Source organism: Lepidochelys kempii, chromosome 12, assembly GCF_965140285.1.
Source record: "Lepidochelys kempii isolate rLepKem1 chromosome 12, rLepKem1.hap1, whole genome shotgun sequence".
Taxonomy (NCBI): Eukaryota; Metazoa; Chordata; order Testudines; family Cheloniidae; genus Lepidochelys; species Lepidochelys kempii.
The window spans coordinates 26,026,745-26,044,223 of record NC_136391.1 but is presented as its reverse complement, the minus strand read 5'-3'; the positions used below and the strand labels follow the sequence as shown (position 1 = coordinate 26,044,223).

The following is a 17,479-nucleotide window of genomic DNA, read 5'->3' as shown; positions in this document are numbered from 1 at the left end:
GGATTGTCAAAGAAAGCTGATTAAACTAAAATCAGAGCATCTGTGGGATGGGTGTGAGCTGCCAAGTTCTCAAACATCCCCCAAACTGTGGGGTGTCTTGGTTCAGACCCATCCCTGCCCTGTGCTAGACATGTGCAAACCTTTATTTTGAATGTACTTAATGTGCTGTGATTCCAGCTCACCCCTCACCCATTCATGGGTCGCTCAGATTTTGTTTGTGGCCACAAACCTTTGCCTAAGCCAGAGACATGGCTCTGGGTTTCATTTGGAGAGCCATGAAACTCCTGAAGATGCTGTTTGCTGGTGGAATTATTGTTTGATTTATGTTAACTTGCAAAGAATACCTCGGGTAAGTTCCATGGCTTTTCTCCTGGATGGTTCAGCCTGTCCCATGTGACCAGATGATCAGCAGTAACCATTCTACTTGGTTTCTCCGAAAGAGAAGCTGGATTTTAGCTGAGATCTCTGATCTAGATGGGAAAAGCAAAGGGGAATCCTAGCCCTGTAACTGACTCATTCAGGCAGCAGCCTGAATTTGCACATCATTGTTCTTTCTTCCATTAGTTGTTATTATTTAAATCATACTTAGTACTGTCATGGTTTTGAAAGGAAAGAGTTCCCTGAGTGGCTACAGTTTGGATTTAAAACATCAGCAAGGAATTGCCAAAACACTACTGTTTAATGTCATCCGACAGAAGGCAGCCATTGGCTAACATAAGGCAGACTCTGAGACATGTCAGGGTTGCAACTGATTATATCGGAACTCAAATCTCAGAGCATGCTTTTGCACATTTGGCTTATATGTAGTGCGTGAGTATTGGTTTGTGCATGTGTGGCAGGTCGGTGCACACAGATCTGCACTTCAGAAGATCTGTAGCTGAGCGGGCCGTGTCCCAGTGACAAAGGGCTTTGGAAACTTGAATGTTTCCAGTATTGTATGGAAGGACAATGAAACAAGGCTCAGAAAGCCTATGTGTGGGATTTAAAAACAAACTTAGTAGAAATGGACTGAATAATAAACCTTACAGAGAAGCATAGTGGAATCTCTTCCTCTCCCTGAAAGATTTATCTCCTGTGGTCATAATATAAATATCACAGTACTGTGGAAAAAAGTTCTGAGTAACTCCTGCCTTGATTTCGGTGAATCTCTGTCGGAGTTACTCTATGCCCAGACATCTATGGCCGAGGCACTTTATTGCTTTCAAGTTAATTGAAATCCTGCCCAATGTGTCAGGTCTTCAACTTCAGAATCAGGGTACAGTATGTGTAGAATATTTCCAAGGCACTCCAATACCATGGTGATGAGTACAATATAAATACTTAGGTAGATAACATGACAATGTAGAGATTTCTGGTTCCCTGGAACCTTTTATCCTTTTGAGAATATAACAGTGGAAAGAGTACATTGAATTGCCTTGCTTTTCTAAGTCAGTGCTCCTTAGCAATGAAATGATTAGGATCTGAAATAAAAAAAGCTGCATTAAATTGTTATATCGTCAACTCGTAGGTGTCACTGTGGTTACTGGAACAAATTCCTAAGTGGTAGGGATGGAACAAAAGAAATAGTTTATAGTGTTTATCTGGTTAGCTAAATATTTAGCAGATCCGGACTTAGCTCTGTGCATAATTTATTAATAGAAACTATTTCACCTTGTTTATTTCTGGTGGGGTTTATAAGGAAAGCTTCAGGAAAATGTTTTGAAACATTACAGTGTTGTTGTTTATATCTGTTCTGCAGTGACATAAGCTGAACTTGCCAACTTTGTCTTCAGGGAAAACTCTGCCACTTGGGACTTGATCCGTTTATGAGATTATTCATTCAAGGAGAATCTATATAAAGTAAATTTACTCCAAGCAAAAATAAACATATGTTGCAGTGTTTTCCTTCTGTCTTGTTAACAAGGTTGTTTATTGCTTTAAATATTTAATACAACTCTATCTTTGTGCTTCTTTTCACTCCACAGTATATTCATTTCCAAGGATCCTCACACACTGGGCTATTGAATTTTTATCTTTTTTATTGCATTATGAAAGAGAATTCCTGTTTTAATGGAATTCTGCTGAGATGTTGTATGAATCTGTTATTCATCATGCTGAAAGCCAGATAAATAAAGACTGCTACTGAAATACACTACATTTTAAATAGATTCACTGAGAAATGATTCAGTCTTCAATTGAATATTAGGTAAAGTGCAAAGGAGTGACAGGAGTAGGAAACTGTCTCAATGGTTTATCATAGCACGGAAAACACAGGCAATGATTGTCAGGTTGAATGCTGAAAACAGCTGAATTACTACTACTTCCTTCAATGCTTTATGTGAAAGCACATTAACAATGCTCAGATGCCAGAGTAGTGGGCATGACATAGTTAGACAGAGGCTGGTGACATTGGGTCACAATTGTTGGGTTTACAATTGTTATTTCTCTGCATTCTGTATTGAAATACAATATGGAAAGGGCAGAACATCTCTGGAACTAGGTACCAAGAGATCTCATTCTGGGATGTGGCCTGAATAAAATATGATTCCAAAACGGGGTGCTTTAAATAAACTTTGGGGAAAACTCAGTCTGTGGGTCTACAGTCCTGAAGATCCTGCCCTGGAAAACATTTTTGTTGCCCAATACTAAGACCATGGGATCATAACTTATGGGATATTTTCAAAGAATACTTACCATACAGAAACACATGATGTTTCCTTTTTTCACAGAAATCCATGTAATAAATCTGTCCAGACACCCTAACGAAAATCTTTGGCCCAGTTCAGAAGTACTGTGAATGGGTGCAACTTATGCCGGGTCTGCGTTTAGTCTTGTATCTCTAGGCCTCTTCTTTCATTGGAAGGACCCTACCAGTCCTTGGATGTGTCTTGTGGTAAAAGATTCCAAAATAAGTTACATCAGCTTAATTATGTCATCTTCACATGGCTGATTAACATAATGAAATGAGCTTTGAGAAGGTAACATGCCTGGAGGTAGAAGGGGAAATATAGTGACTGAACTGATTTTGAGAGGCAATGAAAATAACCACAGGTTTGCTGACAGAAAGACACATGCTCAGGTAGGAAAGATGGAGGCATAGCCAATATTAGGATAACAGCATATCCATACTACTAACGGCTGTCCATACTACAAACACAACTGAATCAAGTGACATGATGGCAACACAGTTGCAATTTGTAGAGTGGACAAGACCTAACCATGTTTTAACTGTGTTTACAAAGGTAAGGTCCTGTTTATACTACAGGTTGCAAGTATGTTCTGTCTAGATCAGGGGACAACTGAATTGTAACTGGGTTTCCTGACTCTCACATATATGTACCATGAATGAGCCCTTAACACGTGGCTGGTGAAAGAAAAGCAGGTTAGCTATGCTGGAAGCCATGACCTATGGTAACATTGGTTTTCCTATAGAGGTTGGGGTCTGAGTAGGTTGCATAGTGCCAGGGATCAGAATGTAACCAGTGTCTGGCCCAAGCCTCAGCATCGGAGCGCATCACAGCAGTGCCCCATCTGACACCTGCCAACCAGAGACCTCCGACACAATGCAGGGTTAGCCCAGATGAAAGCGGACACCTGAGATGTCTATTTCTGTAAGTACAGATATTTGTGGCACAGTCCCATGCATCAGCGCAAACATTGTTATTTGACCAGATAAGGCCTGTCCTGTGAGAGCTATTCATGATGGGTCTGATCCTGTGAGATCCTATGAACTCCTTCAGGACAAGGCATTAGGGATTTTGCAGGATCAATCCCGATGTAGATACTCAGGGGACAGAGATATGTGCTTTTTCTTTTTCCTGTTTAACTTCCTCCATTATATGCAGTGTTGCTGTAGCCATTTCAGTCCCAGAATATGAGAGAAACAAGCTGAGTGAGGCAATATCTTTTATTGGACCAACTTCAGCTGGTGAGAGAGACAAGCTTTCAAGCCACACGGAGTTCTTCTTCAGGTCTGGGAAAGGTACTCCCAGCGTCACAGCTAAATGCAAGATGGAACAGATGGTTTAGCATAATTAGTTAGCACATATGTAAGGGACTGCTTAAAGGAGAGTGGCCCATTAACACCTCTGCAGTCAAAGAAGGGGGTTACGGATTGTAATAAGCCATAAATCCACTGTTCCTTTCCCAGGCCTGAAGAAGAGCTCTGTGGCATGTCTACACATACCAGCTGGCTTGGGCTGCAGGGCTCTTTCATTGCTGTTTAGACATAGCATGACTGAGGCACAGGCTTTAAGACGCTGGAAGGCGGGAGGGTCCCAGAGCCCAGGATGCAGCCTAAGCCCAGAAGTCTACACAGGAAGGAAACAGTCCCGCAGCCCGAGCCCCACGGGCCCAAGTTGGCTGGCACTGTCAGCTACAGGTTTTTCTTTGCTGTGTAGACGTACCCTGTTTGGCGCGAAAGCTTGTCTCTCCCTCACCAACAGAAGTTGGTCCAAAAAAGATATTACCTTACCCACCCTTTCTTCCTCCATTATAAGTTTCCTTCTGTGCTTATGCTATAAGAACAACCCGTGTGACTGGAACTTGAATATTTTAGTGTTCCCTGGCTTAGCCTAGGTTACTTGCTCCATTCTGGATTGTTTATGTGCTGCTGCTTTGCCTTTGCTGTTAGGCAAATGCTAAAAATAAGAATTTGCTTATCTAATTTGCATGGATCTTGGTTCCATGTGTGTGATTTCATTGACTTCCTTTCCCCCAAGCAGTGCACAGATGTTCAAAGCCTTATGACTATGGACTATGCATTCATTGCTGTCATAAGGCAGTGTGGTTTTTTTTCTTCCAAAAGTGACATGCCAAATTGAGACAGCCCTGATTCTTTCTATGGGGAATAGTTAGAGAGCACAGTTCCTTGCTCTGTCTGAGCAGACTCTGGGCTCTGTGCTTTGGGGATCTAATTATATTTATTTCCAGGACTGGAAATCTCATTAACAACTTCCTAAAAATCTATATCATAAAGATGTTTTGTAAAATGTGTTTTACAGGGGTTAAACCCATTATTTTCTCCCTCTGTGTCTTTGCTTTAAAATAAATGTAGGGCTTGTGCATGGCATAGTGTTGATAGTTGGAAGGCAGAAGGTTACTATTTATCCAGAGACTGGTTATGGTACAATTAGTGTCAATCTCAGCTTCTCCCAGCTGCCCCACACATGTGCTTTGAGACTTGCATGGAGAAGCCATCTCTGGGAACAAAAAGGTAGCTTGGTCTCCAGGCCCATCTTGTCCCTGGCTGCTCTGTCAAGACAACCAACACAAGTGCCTATTGATCAGTTGCAATATTGTTTTTCATTGTATGGACAGCTGTCCTCAAGGAACTGGACTTAGACCACCATCTTACATCACATTGGTCACCAAGCAGGCCTTAGATGGTAATAATGTGGGCTGGGTTGGAACCGTAATGGCCATGTATTCCATTACCAAGCCCGGCTCTAAACCACTGGAATGTTTTGAAATGTTACCTCATGGTGATAGTTTCAGAGACAGGCACAGCTGTATGCACACAGTGGCACATACCTAATTGCATACAGCTATCTAGTGTATGCACTCTTAGGCAGATAGCTATACGGTTGCACTCACAAATTCCTGATTTACACACATGCATTCGGTATGTACGTTCACTAGAAAGGCATGCTCAAATGTATGAGTATAATTGCATGCACCAGACTTCAAAAAGCCTGGTTCCTGATTGTCTCCTTCCAGCCAACTGGAAGCATGCTGGTAGGTGATATGCCTATCATACCAAGCCTAGGTCTTAAATAAGGCAGAGCAGCCATTTTATTTATATCTGTTGTATATCCCAAATCAGTAAAAAGCCACACCTGCGTTGTACACCACTGATGCTTACACATGACAGGAACCCCCCCTTAGATTGATTTCCCATTGTTTCTGTGGTCTTGCACAGCCTTCTACACCTGCTTACAACTGATAGGTATGGTTTTCATAACTGAATTGAGCTATTAATCATTGAGAAATATCACCAGATTCAGTCTCAGCCACACCTGGGTAAATCCAGAGTCATTCAAATGACTTCAGTTGATTTCGTCCAGATTTACACCAGAATTGCTCAGATTATAATTTGGCTTCTGGCCTGCAATCTCTTTTTCGGTCTGGGATGGGTCAGACTCTTTAAGGGAATAATGAAACAACTAAGGCAAATCAAGCAAATTTCCTCTCTGACAATGTGATGTGATGGCAGAAAAGGCCATTGTAATTTTGGGTTACATGCACTGAGACCCCCCATTCTGGATCTGGGACAGATAATATAGTATCCTCCTAATACAGCCCTTGGGAGAGTACCAGCAACATTGCATTCAGTTTTTACCAATGAGGTATAGGCAGACGTAAGGGAGTACAGAGAGGAGAAGATCAAAGGATTAAAGGGCTGCAAAGACAAGCAAGATTAAAAGAGCTAACTGTGTCTATGTGATGCATTAAAAGGGCGTTGATAATTATATACAAATATTGATGCATGGAAACACTGAGGAGGAAGAAGAATTTTTAGCATGGTGTATTGCACACTGACTGGTGGTTTACATACTTCCTCTGAAGAATAATCAGCAGGGAATAACCAGAGGCAGTGTAAAGAAATTAAGAAAAGAATATTTTAAACGAAACACCAAGAAACATTTCCCAACAGTGTTCTATGCTGTAGTCTCTCTGGGGCCGTGGTTGAAGCCCCTGTTGCATGAGATATTTAAAAACCTTCCCATCTCCAATTTCTATAGTTCTGAGCCTGTCAGGTTGTGCAGATGCTACCTTGAAGATTCCAGGTGAAATTCTGGCCTAGTTGAAGTCAATGGGAGCATTGTTATTGTCATCACTGGGGCCAGGATTTCACCAATAGTTTGCAAGAATAACTTCTATGTATGTGGTTAGAAGAAGTGGATAACCCATTATGGGCCCAGAGTTTCTTAAATAGCCTCTGTTTAATGAAAAAGTGCAAGATACATCACAAATGGCTCTAATAAAGGCAAGGCCTACCTGGATGTATCTCATTTGGCGTTAATGAAAGGACCTGGATTTACCCCATTTATTGTAAATCCAGACCCTCTGCTTATCGTCATTTATTTAGCTTCATAGTCCTTCTACTGAAAAGAGCTTTCAGAAAGACATTTCTGAACTTTGTGGAAACATTCTATGCTCAGAACTGGCAATGAGGAAGTAATGTAATTAATTACAGTTATGCAATGGCACTTGATAAATGAACGTGGACTGTAATGGAAGAAATAAAAGCTAATGCTATTTCTGGGATTCCACTTAGTAAATATCTTGAATAAAGACATGGAGCATCCAAACACAGAAGTTGTGCAGTAAGGTACAGATGGGTTTGATCTGAAGGTCTTGGTAGGTTACACTGAACTTAGAGAGGACAGGGGATGTTCTCTCTTTGTTTCCCAACTCCCTGACCAGAAGGACACATTTCACCTGAACATTTTTTAAAACTTCAAAAGAAGTTGGGTGAAATGAATATTGGTGAAAGGTGGTGTATGGAGAACCCTTGAGAAGGAAGTCCTCTGTGTATCCATAGAACAGGGAAAGCACAGGTAGGATTGCCAATACCCATTTGCCTCAACCTTGCCTCAGTCGTTCTTTAGTTCTTGTCATCTCTGCTGGGCTGATAACAGGTAATCAGTTAATTCTAATTCTGCTGGTTGGCTAGGTGACGTGGGAACTGATTACTAGGGACTTGAAATGAGACCATCAAATTAATTACATGTAGAACCGCTGAACAGCTCTGTAGGGGAAAAACTACAAGTTCCATTTTGTTTAGTCACTTTGCCATTTTGTTTGTAAGGAGTTGTTGTTTCTCCATGTTGGTGACCTTCTTCTTGAGACAATTGGCACATTTTTCTCTCTAAGGCGGGAAAGAGAAAAGGTCACATGGCCTGTGTTCTGCCTAATAACAGGAGAGCATAAATGACTCCTGCACCCAAGAGGAGAGGCTTTCCTTCCTGAATGGCAGCGCAGTACATGTCCTAGCCAAGACTTCGAGGGATCTACAGAACACCACAGAAGAAGATCCAAATTCCATAGTTCCAGCTATCAGTTCTGATTGATTCCTATCTTACCTGTGTCCTGAACTCCTGTGTCCTCACCTAGCTGTCCTAATGTATTTCATCCATGATGTGCTTTATCATGCGTCCATTCCTCTGAACTTGGTGTAGTATGCTGTGTACCTCTGTACACCTTACCTGTAGTAAATTTCGCTTTATCCTCATGGGTTTGGGACCTTGACTTTATATCAGTTTTGTTGTGCCAACCTTTACCTGTATTCCCTTTGTGTATTGTTTTGCTGGGGTCCTATAAGTTACTGTTTCCTGTTTGAGTCACTGTTTAATAAAGCAGTTTGCTTTATAGTTAATCCTCTCCTTAATCTTCTCTCCGTTGATCAATGCGGTTTGGGGGATTGAGTCTTCTGGGTGGGGACTCTGAGGTGTGGAACCTAGAGCACATCCAGTTAATCATAGGCAAGATCTGAGTTCCTAATTAACAGCTCCAGGATGCTAATGACATACAGCTGCTACCAACCAGGGCACATTCCCAGCTGAAGCCAGGATGTATTTGTGTGTCGATAAGCAGAGGACTGCAATCTCTGGGATTATTAATCCAATGTGTATTATGAGTACTCCATTCCTCTATGATAGAAGCTTGACCATTTCTAAAGCTCATAAATGACCTTGCAAGGGCAATTGCACAACTTCAGGGGACAAATTCCAAGCATTTTGTGTGTGGTGCTTGCCCCTTGTGAAGCTCCTGATACCGACATTCTGAAAGAGAGGTCATGCGAAAGCCAGCACTCCTGTAGGTTAGGGCTGTGTCTGGATTGCTCACCCTGAGAAGAGCTGTGGGTGGATGTAAATCAGAAAGGACAGCAGTGTCTGAACAAGCTCTTCAGATGAGGAGCTCCCACGGATGAGTAGGGGAGTTGGAGCTGACAGGTAGAAAAGCCAAGGCATGAATGTGTGGGCTGCTTAACAGACTTCTGTCACAGATGTATGAGTTCTGACACTGAGAAAGAATCAGTCTGCAGCAACAGAACCTGATGTCACAACCCAGCCCTTGCATGTTGTTCTTCTCATCTTTGTCCTCAAAATTGAAATGCAAATTAATCTTCATTTTTTTAAATGGATCAACAGAACAATTCCATTCCACCTTAATGACCAAGAAGGATTCAGCTAATCTTGTTGTCTGGGTTTTGGAAATTTTACAGGAGATTAAATTATTCCCTCTCATTAATTTGCTATGCAGACTACATTTATGACTGTATATTGTGGGGTGATGATTTTTTTAAGTAAGGCTGCTTTGATAACATTTCCACTATATTATCTTTTACAATTTCATTTGTCCATTTACATTGCTTTTTAAATTCCTTCCCCTCTTCACATTTGACTGACAAAACTGAGTAACAAATTTGAGTTGCTATTTATAACTTTCAGTGGGGGAGATTGTTTTGTGTTGATTACATGGTATAGTTCCTTTGGTTCCCGTTCCTTCAAGTTTATCCAGTTCTTGTTCCTCTCCTAACAAATCAATTGGGCAACAACAAAAACAGCTGCACTGATCAGAAAAGCTGCTGTGCAAATCCTTTCTTGCACTGGGGATCCAATAGTGCATAATGCGGTGACCAATTTGTTTGCTTTCAACTATTTATTTTTTAACTGCATGTGTTTCCTGTCCTGAATGGGGAGCAGCTTCAGTAAGAGAACCAGACAGCCCTTGCAATAGACCTGAAGCTTTCATCCATATACATTAAATGTATACATTTATAAAGCTTGATTAATGTTGTGTTATCTCTGCTTTCCCATATAAGAAGGGAGTTTGAATATAGCACAGCTGCTGTGTAGGGTTGCCAACTTTCTAATCGCAGAAAACCGAACACCCTAGCCCCACCCCTTCCCCAAGGCACCCCCTCCCCTGCTCACTACATTCACCCTCCCTCGGTGGCTTGCTGTCCCCCACCCTCACTCACTTTCACTGGGCAGGGTGAGGGCTCTGGCTGGGGGTGTGGGCTCTGGGGTGTGGCTGGGGATGAGGGGTTTGGAGTGCAGGATGGGGCTCCAGGCTGACGGGTGGGGCCAAGGGATTTGGAATATGGGGCGGGCTGCTGGTTGAGGCAGGATGTTGGAGTCTGGGAGGTTGTAAGGGCCCTAACTGGTGATGTGGGCTCTGGGATGGGACCATAAATGAGGGGTTCAGGGTGCAGGAGGGGGCTCAGGGCTGGGGCAGGGAGTTGGGGTGTGGAAAGGGATGAGGACTCCGGCTGGGGGTACGGGCTCTGGGGTGGGGCTGGGGATGAGAGATTTGGGGTGTAGGAGGGGGCTCCAGGCTGGGGGATGGGGCTGAGGGATTTGGGAACAGGGAGGGGGCTGCGGGTTGAGACGGGGGTTGGGGTGCAGGAGGGGACTCTGGGTTTGGGGGGTGCTCAGGGCTGGGGCAGGGGGTTGGGGGTTGGGGTGTGGGCTTACCTCAGGCAGCTCCTGGTCAGCGGCACAGTGGGGCTAAGGCAGGCTCCCTGCCTATCCTGGTTCCGTGCTCCGCCCTCGAAGTGGCCAGCAGGTTGGGCTCCTAGGTGGGGGGCAGAGGAGGGCAATGGGAGCGTGGGGCTGGTGTTTGAGGCAGGGACAGTGCGCAGAGCCCCGTGGCCCCTCTGCCTAGGAACCAGACCTGCTAGCTGGTTCCAGGGTGCAGTGTGGTGCCAGGACAGGTAAGGACTAGCCTGCCTTAGACCCACAGCATTGTGGACGAGACTTTTAACGGTCTGGTTGGTAGTGCTGACCATAGCCACCAGGGTCCCTTTTCAGCTGGGAGTTCGGGTCGAAAACTGGACACCTGCAACCCTACTGCTGTGTGATGCTGTTGTGTTGCCTTTGAGAAAGGATTAAGTGTGTGGAGGAAAATAGCACAGAAAGGGGAAAGGTCTAAACTAAACTGACCCCTCATAGTTATCTTGACTCTGTTCCTCTGCATTTTTCAGGAATATGATTCTTTCTGTGTGACTGGTAGTGAGTCACTGACTGGCTGGGGAAAGGAATCTTGTGGACACACTTTCAAAATCTACCTAATTCTGCATCCATCTTTTTTCAGGCATGCTAATTAGCACCTGTCAGAACTCTGATTGTGAGGAAAAGGAGTCAAGACTGTTTTTTTCCACTCCCAGGTTTGTTGTTACCATCATTTGCCATAGTGCCTTTGACATTAAGAAGGCAGAATCTGCAAGCTAGTTGACTACCCAGTAGGGCTGAGCTGCCTACTTCAGATGCAGATCCAAACTCTTCCAAAGTTTGGAGGTCTTTGGATCTGATTTTTTGTTTGTTTGGGCTGTTATTTTCCAAATTTGTATGCATAAATGCTTACTGATGGGGGAATTTTGCATCACTGCACAGAATTAATGCCCCCCGCAGCTTTCTTTGCTTCCCCGTAGAAAAATGACTTCTGACAGGGAAGCAAAGGGAAGCTGCAAGAGCGGTCACGTGCCCCTCACCAGCAGTGTAAGCAGATTAGTTTGGGCGCTGAAAGCAGCTGGTAGACATGTAAATCACTGTTGGACGGGAGGGCTCAGCAGTCATGCATGTTAGAGAGAGAGAGAGACACTCTGTCCTTCTCACTCACTATTGCGGCATGCTCGAAGTGGAGGGGAAGGGCTTTGGGATGTTTCTGACGAGGTAAGTGTGAGGTAGGCTCTGTCCCTCAGGCAGAGCAGAATGTAGCAGCCTGCCTGCTTAGTGAATTGTTCTCATTGTTCTTAGAGCATTCCCCAGGAGTATAAAACATGTAAAAATTTTAAGGATCCTTTATATTGCCAAAGTGGTGTAAAGGAGCCTTATTGTAAAGAACAGTGTGACCTTATAAATGTTTATGGTGCTTTAGTGATTAGAACTGGTCTAAATTTTTGGACTGAAAAAATTTCCTATCAAAATGTGCTCCATAAACTGTTTGCTACTGACCTTTCTGGAGATGGTCGGTAGCCAATATAAATTGTGAGTTTGAGTCCCCAACCCTCACTTGCTCTCCAGTTGCCTATGATGTAACACTGAGAATATGGCTGCATATATTTGTTGACTAATAACTAAAAGTAAAGGCTATGTTGCTATTAGACCGGGGGGGCGGTTTGGTGACTTCCTCCACTGCTCCCCACTCCCATTCTCCATCCATTGTTCTATAGTTTAAATAAATTACCAAAATAATTGAAACCAGCATGATTATACTGCATTATTTTAACAAATAAAATATGCAGAATTTTGCAGAATTTTTAAAACATTGTGTGCAGAATTGTTAATTTTTTGGCGCAGAACTCCCCCAGGAGTAAATGCTGTTTCAGTGTGGTTAACTCACATGATGTTAAAAGTGCCTCAGCAGTTAATGTAGCCAGGATAAGGGTGTGTGTGTGTGTACATGCACATACAAGGTAGGAGTATATTTATATATCCACAATTGCATACATGCCTGCTCCCTAAAATCAGTTCCTAGCTGATCCAGGGGCATTTAATTGAGCCAGGTCCCCACTCTTTCACCTACACAGCAGTTATGTATTCAAGTCAGATGCATTTGTGCATAAATCAAAAGGATCAAGAGAGAGCTTATAAACTTTTACATCTGTTTCACGTCTAGAGAAAACAATTACCATATTTAAGGTGTTATAGCCACTCTGGGGATGGAAAAAAGTTTAAAAATACACTTTGTGTTTACATTCCTTTTACAGTAATGGCTCTATTCTCATTTTTGGTTCATTTGTTTAATGGCTGATTGCTGATTTTTAAGCTTATTTAGGATTGGAAACTGTCTAGTTTCGGCCCCTCTTTAGTTGCGTACTATATATGGATCTAGACAACTATCACCCAATTTCTGTTTCAGCCGTGACTGCAAAAATTGTATAAGGGTTGTGGGAGTGGGAACGGATGTTCTGTCAAAGTCATCAGGGTATAACTGTGAATATCTTACACTTTTAACAGTCTGGTTTTAGACTTTAACAAAGTACGATTTCTGTTCCCCTTAACTGCTTAGCTGCTGAATGTTAAGGTAGGTTCTGCCAGAATGCACTTTCTGTGCTGCTAAAAATAGCAGGTATGTCCTAATGATTTCCGTGTAATGTTAATGGTGTAGTATAGACCACAAGTAAAAGAATTAAGGAACTTGGCTGCATTTGATATCTGACTACCCGAACGAAGGCGTTCCACAGGACAGATCTGAATGTTTTATTCAAATATGGAGGTGCAATACTGGTTTATCACTAGAGCACAAGAGACTTTCATCTGACTTGTTCCTGAAGACGGACTGTGATACAATCTGTTACCTTTTGTGCTGCATGGCTCCTGTTTATGATTTGAGAAGAACCTTGGGAGTTAAGTTCTTCTTGATATAAAACTTAATTCTCAAGGAGCTAATGCATTTTTATTTGCCGCTTAATCTTTTTTTAAAAAAAAAAATCTCTTACTCACTGGAAGAGGCATCATTGCTCCATTTGTTTAATTATAGCTTTACTTTTTTTTTTAATGAATGCAAGTGTTTTTACAGTTTGAACTATAACTGAGTATACTGTATTAATTCCATGCTGCAATGCATCTTGCATGATTGCAAGGAGTGGGTTTGTGTGACCATCTCCCGAGGACACTCTTTGAAACAATGGTTCAGCATGTATCAGGCTTGCTTGGCTAAGTATTGGTAATACTAAGCAAATACAGTACTCCTCAAAGTGCACCTGCTTGAATCATAGAATCATAGAATATCAGGGTTGGAAGGGACCTCAGGAGGTCATCTAGTCCAACCCCCTGCTCAAAGCAGGACCAATCCTCAATTAAATCATCCCAGCCAGGGCTTTGTCAAGCCTGACCTTAAAAACTTCTAAGGAAGGAGATTCTACCACCTCCCTAGGTAACGCATTCCAGTGTTTCACCACCCTCCTAGTGAAAAAGTTTTTCCTAATATCCAACCTAAACCTCCCCCATTGCAACTTGAGACCATTACTCCTTGTCCTGTCATCTTCTACCACTGAGAATAGTCTAGAACCATCCTCTTTGGAACCACCTCTCATGTAGTTGAACCTGGACGCTATTCCATGAGCTAGGAAAGAGATTTATTTTACTCATAGGTATCGTCTTTTTAGGACAGGGGATGAATATGCATAACACAAGGACAACAAGAAGAGCAGAAATTCAACTGGTTTTCATGCAGTGAGGTTGCACATTTATTATGGGAAGCTTTACCTAGCTATAGCAAAGCCATTTATGGAAATGCCTCCACGTTCCAGACCCTAGTTCCTTCTGCCTCTGAGAGAGCCTCTAACCTGGTAGAAGCTAGTTCACTTGGGTTTAGTACTAACCCCACTGTGCCATTGTTCAGGGTTCTAGGACCTAAAGATCAGCTCTGCATCCCTGTGTTGGGTGGTAGAATCCGGCACCCTTCTGCTACGGGATATCAGTTGTCTCTGTTTGCTAGGTGGAAACTCTACTGGAGTTTACTCTCTTCAGAAATGGAACGATGGGCTCATGGAAGCATGCCCACCCCAGAAAACCAGCAAAGCATATTTTGGTCTGACTTCTGTGTGGGGTTCAGTCCCAAGTCTAAACTGAACAGGCTGTACTGTATGCCCTAGTCACTTCAGCCTCAGGAGGTCAAAAAAGTTACTAAAAACAGGAACAAACAATATGCAGATGGTGGATTTAATTATTTTACAAGTTACAAACTTTGAGATCAGTTTCAATTGTAACAAAGGTCTCCCCCCTTCCCTTCTCTTTCAATAGAGCTTTGTTACAACAGAACCAAAACACTCTTCTAATCCCCAGGGATAGTTGTGTGTATGGGTTTTTTGCTGTTTTATTTTTGTTTATTATGAATTATAATTCAAATGACTGGATTGGCAAAAGCCCCCTCAGCCAATTGACTGCATTTTAGTTTCTAAAAATGATGGTTCATTTTTAACTGTTTAGACCAGGAAGGGGCTGAAGTTTCACGATGTGAGCATGACCATATAGGAAAATGACCTTAAATGTGATCATAGGCACAGGCTGTGGTTCTTAAAGGTTACTTTCATCAGGCACTGAAATGAAACTTTCTGCTAATCAAACGTAAGCGGGTTATGTCGACAGAAAGCCGATGAGCAACTCCAACTGTAAAGCTAGCTAATAAGGAGGTGTCTACAGCTACCAGAAAAACAATAGGTGGCTGGATTTCTTCTGCTTGACTTAGGAATAGTTCGTGCTGCTTTTGCTCCTTCCTTTATCATCATGAAAACCTAATTGGCAGTGACATTCTCAGTATGTGCTTGTCTCTATATTTGCCACCTTGGACTAATAAAACAGGACATCTCTGTCTGATTAAAAAGACAACGTGTAGCTTGTGGTGATAGTAGATATGTGTCCAGAGGGTGCAGAAGGGATGTTTGCGCTTGCTCACAGAAAGCCAAAAACCAGTCAGGGAAAGGCCAGAACTGAAAGCTCCTTAAAAATGGTTCAAAAGGGGGATTAGAAAAGGGAGGCCGAGTTGACAGAGTGGCCCCTCAGTGGATTTTCTCTATCCTCTCAGAGTTCTCACACATGGGTTAGTGTCTGAGCTCCTGTAACGGTCCATTGCGGGGAAGAATGAGAATCCTTGCTGTGAATACAAGAGCTGTGCAACAGAGCTCATTCCAGCAGGTGACATGATGACTTTCAGGACAAAATCTCTTATGGCTAAGAACGTCAAGTAGCTACTTCTTAGAATTGCCTACCCGTGGCTTGAGTCCGGGATTTTCAAAGGAGCCTTAGGGAGTTAGGTGCCCAGCTCTCAGTAAATTTCAGTGGGAATTGGGCACTTAACTCTCTGTCTCCTTTGAAAAAACCTAGCTTTACACATTAGATTGTAGTGACTGTAAGGGATCATTATGGAGTATTGGGTAAAACCCACATATTTTCAAAATGACTGCCGAGCCCACAATACATAGACTCCCAATACCACAGCAGGTTATGGAGAAGCCAGGCAAGTCTGTCAAGTAAATAACATGTTTTTTGGAAAAGTACAAGGTTGTATTTCTAGTGAGGCCTAAATCCAGCCTCCCACTGTGTGCATGCAATCTTGAACATACACATGCATGCACACCTTGGTGTACCATGACCCATGAACCCTACTGAGAATCTCACACCTGCATATCCAGGTGATAGAATTGTAATTTCCGATCCCATCAGCTGAGTGCACAGGGGGTTAGAGTCTATTACCTTTGCTTGCAGGTGGTGCTGCATCGAAGTGTTCACTCAGGAGTGTTCCTGTGCAGAACAGTGCAAACACAAATGGGAGCCAAGCTCTGAAAATCCATGCCCACGCTATGTAGGTATCTGATTCTGGTTACACAGCAAAAATAAAAGGAAATCACAAGCCAACAACTACATTCAAATAACACTGATTACAAACAGCCCTCCCAGAGAGTTGAAATGCCACCCACACCTTGCCTCCTCCGTCACCATCGTTGTGCTGAGGAAAGTAGCTTGTTATTACTGTCAGCAACTGTATCTGCATCTGCCAGGCATATTGTTTCTAATGAAATACAAGAACACAAACTTTTGTGCTATCGTTGCAATGATCCAACTTTTGTACATACCAGTTTGGCTTAATGAGTTATAAAGAGGGTTTTGGGGAGAGGAACTGTTAATATCAATGTCCACACAAGTCCTTACCCTTCTCCACCTCTTACAAACTCTCCTTGTAAGCCTCTGCTTCACATAACCTGTCTTCATATTTGGGCATTGAACGCAAAGCAGAAGTACAGGCCATCTTAAATAGTCAGTATTTTAACAGATTGCTCTATGACCTGCAGCTGGTTTATAGGTAGTTCTGTGGCTGTCTATGAAAGAGACATCTCATTTTTCTGGCTAAAATCCAAGTTGTGTGTTTTAATGGAATCTCAGTAACACCTCACCCACAACTAGAAACAAGGGGGGGTAACATTTTCAAGAGTCACTGAGGCCTGGTGTACACCTAAAACATAGGTTGACCTCACTACGTTCCTTAGGGCTGTGAAAAATGTGCAACGTAGTTAAGTCGACCTAACTCCCACTGTAGACACAGCTGGGTTGACAGAAGAATTCTTCACCTGACCTAGCTACCGTCTTTAGTGGGGGTGGATTTACTATGGAGATGGAAAATCCCATTTCATCACTGTAGCAAATATCTACACTACAGAACTAGAGCCATGTTGCTGCAGCATCACAGTGGTGCTGCTGTAGAATTTATAGCATTGTCAGACCCTAGGTAACTTAGGAGACTTAAGGTCTGATATACAAAGATAGATAGGTACCTAGTGGAATCTAAAGTCTAATCTAAAGTGGAATCTACCTATCTAAAGATAGGTACCTAGTGGAATTTACACCTAAGTAGTTGAGGTACTTAACTCCCCTTTACTTCAATCCTGATGATGTCAGTTAAAGTCAATAGGTTTGCAGAGTTTGTAAGTCAACACAGAAATTGCCCCACAGCTTTAAGTACCCAAATGAAATGTCCGTCATCGTCCATGACA

General features: G+C 42.7%; 1 protein-coding gene across 2 annotated transcripts in view; it reads left to right on the top strand.

Annotated features, from left to right (window-relative positions):
* Window positions 1–17,479, top strand: part of PDP2 (pyruvate dehydrogenase phosphatase catalytic subunit 2) — a 172,953-nt gene that overhangs the window by 61,610 nt on the left and 93,864 nt on the right. The window contains exon 3 of one of the 2 annotated variants that reach the window (XR_012154509.1): window positions 1,965–3,686. The exons of the other annotated variant lie outside the window; for it this stretch is intronic. The gene's annotated coding sequence lies outside the window, so the exon portion shown is untranslated. Of the gene's footprint in view, window positions 1–1,964; window positions 3,687–17,479 lie in introns of those variants that run through there. 2 annotated transcript variants of the gene reach the window in all.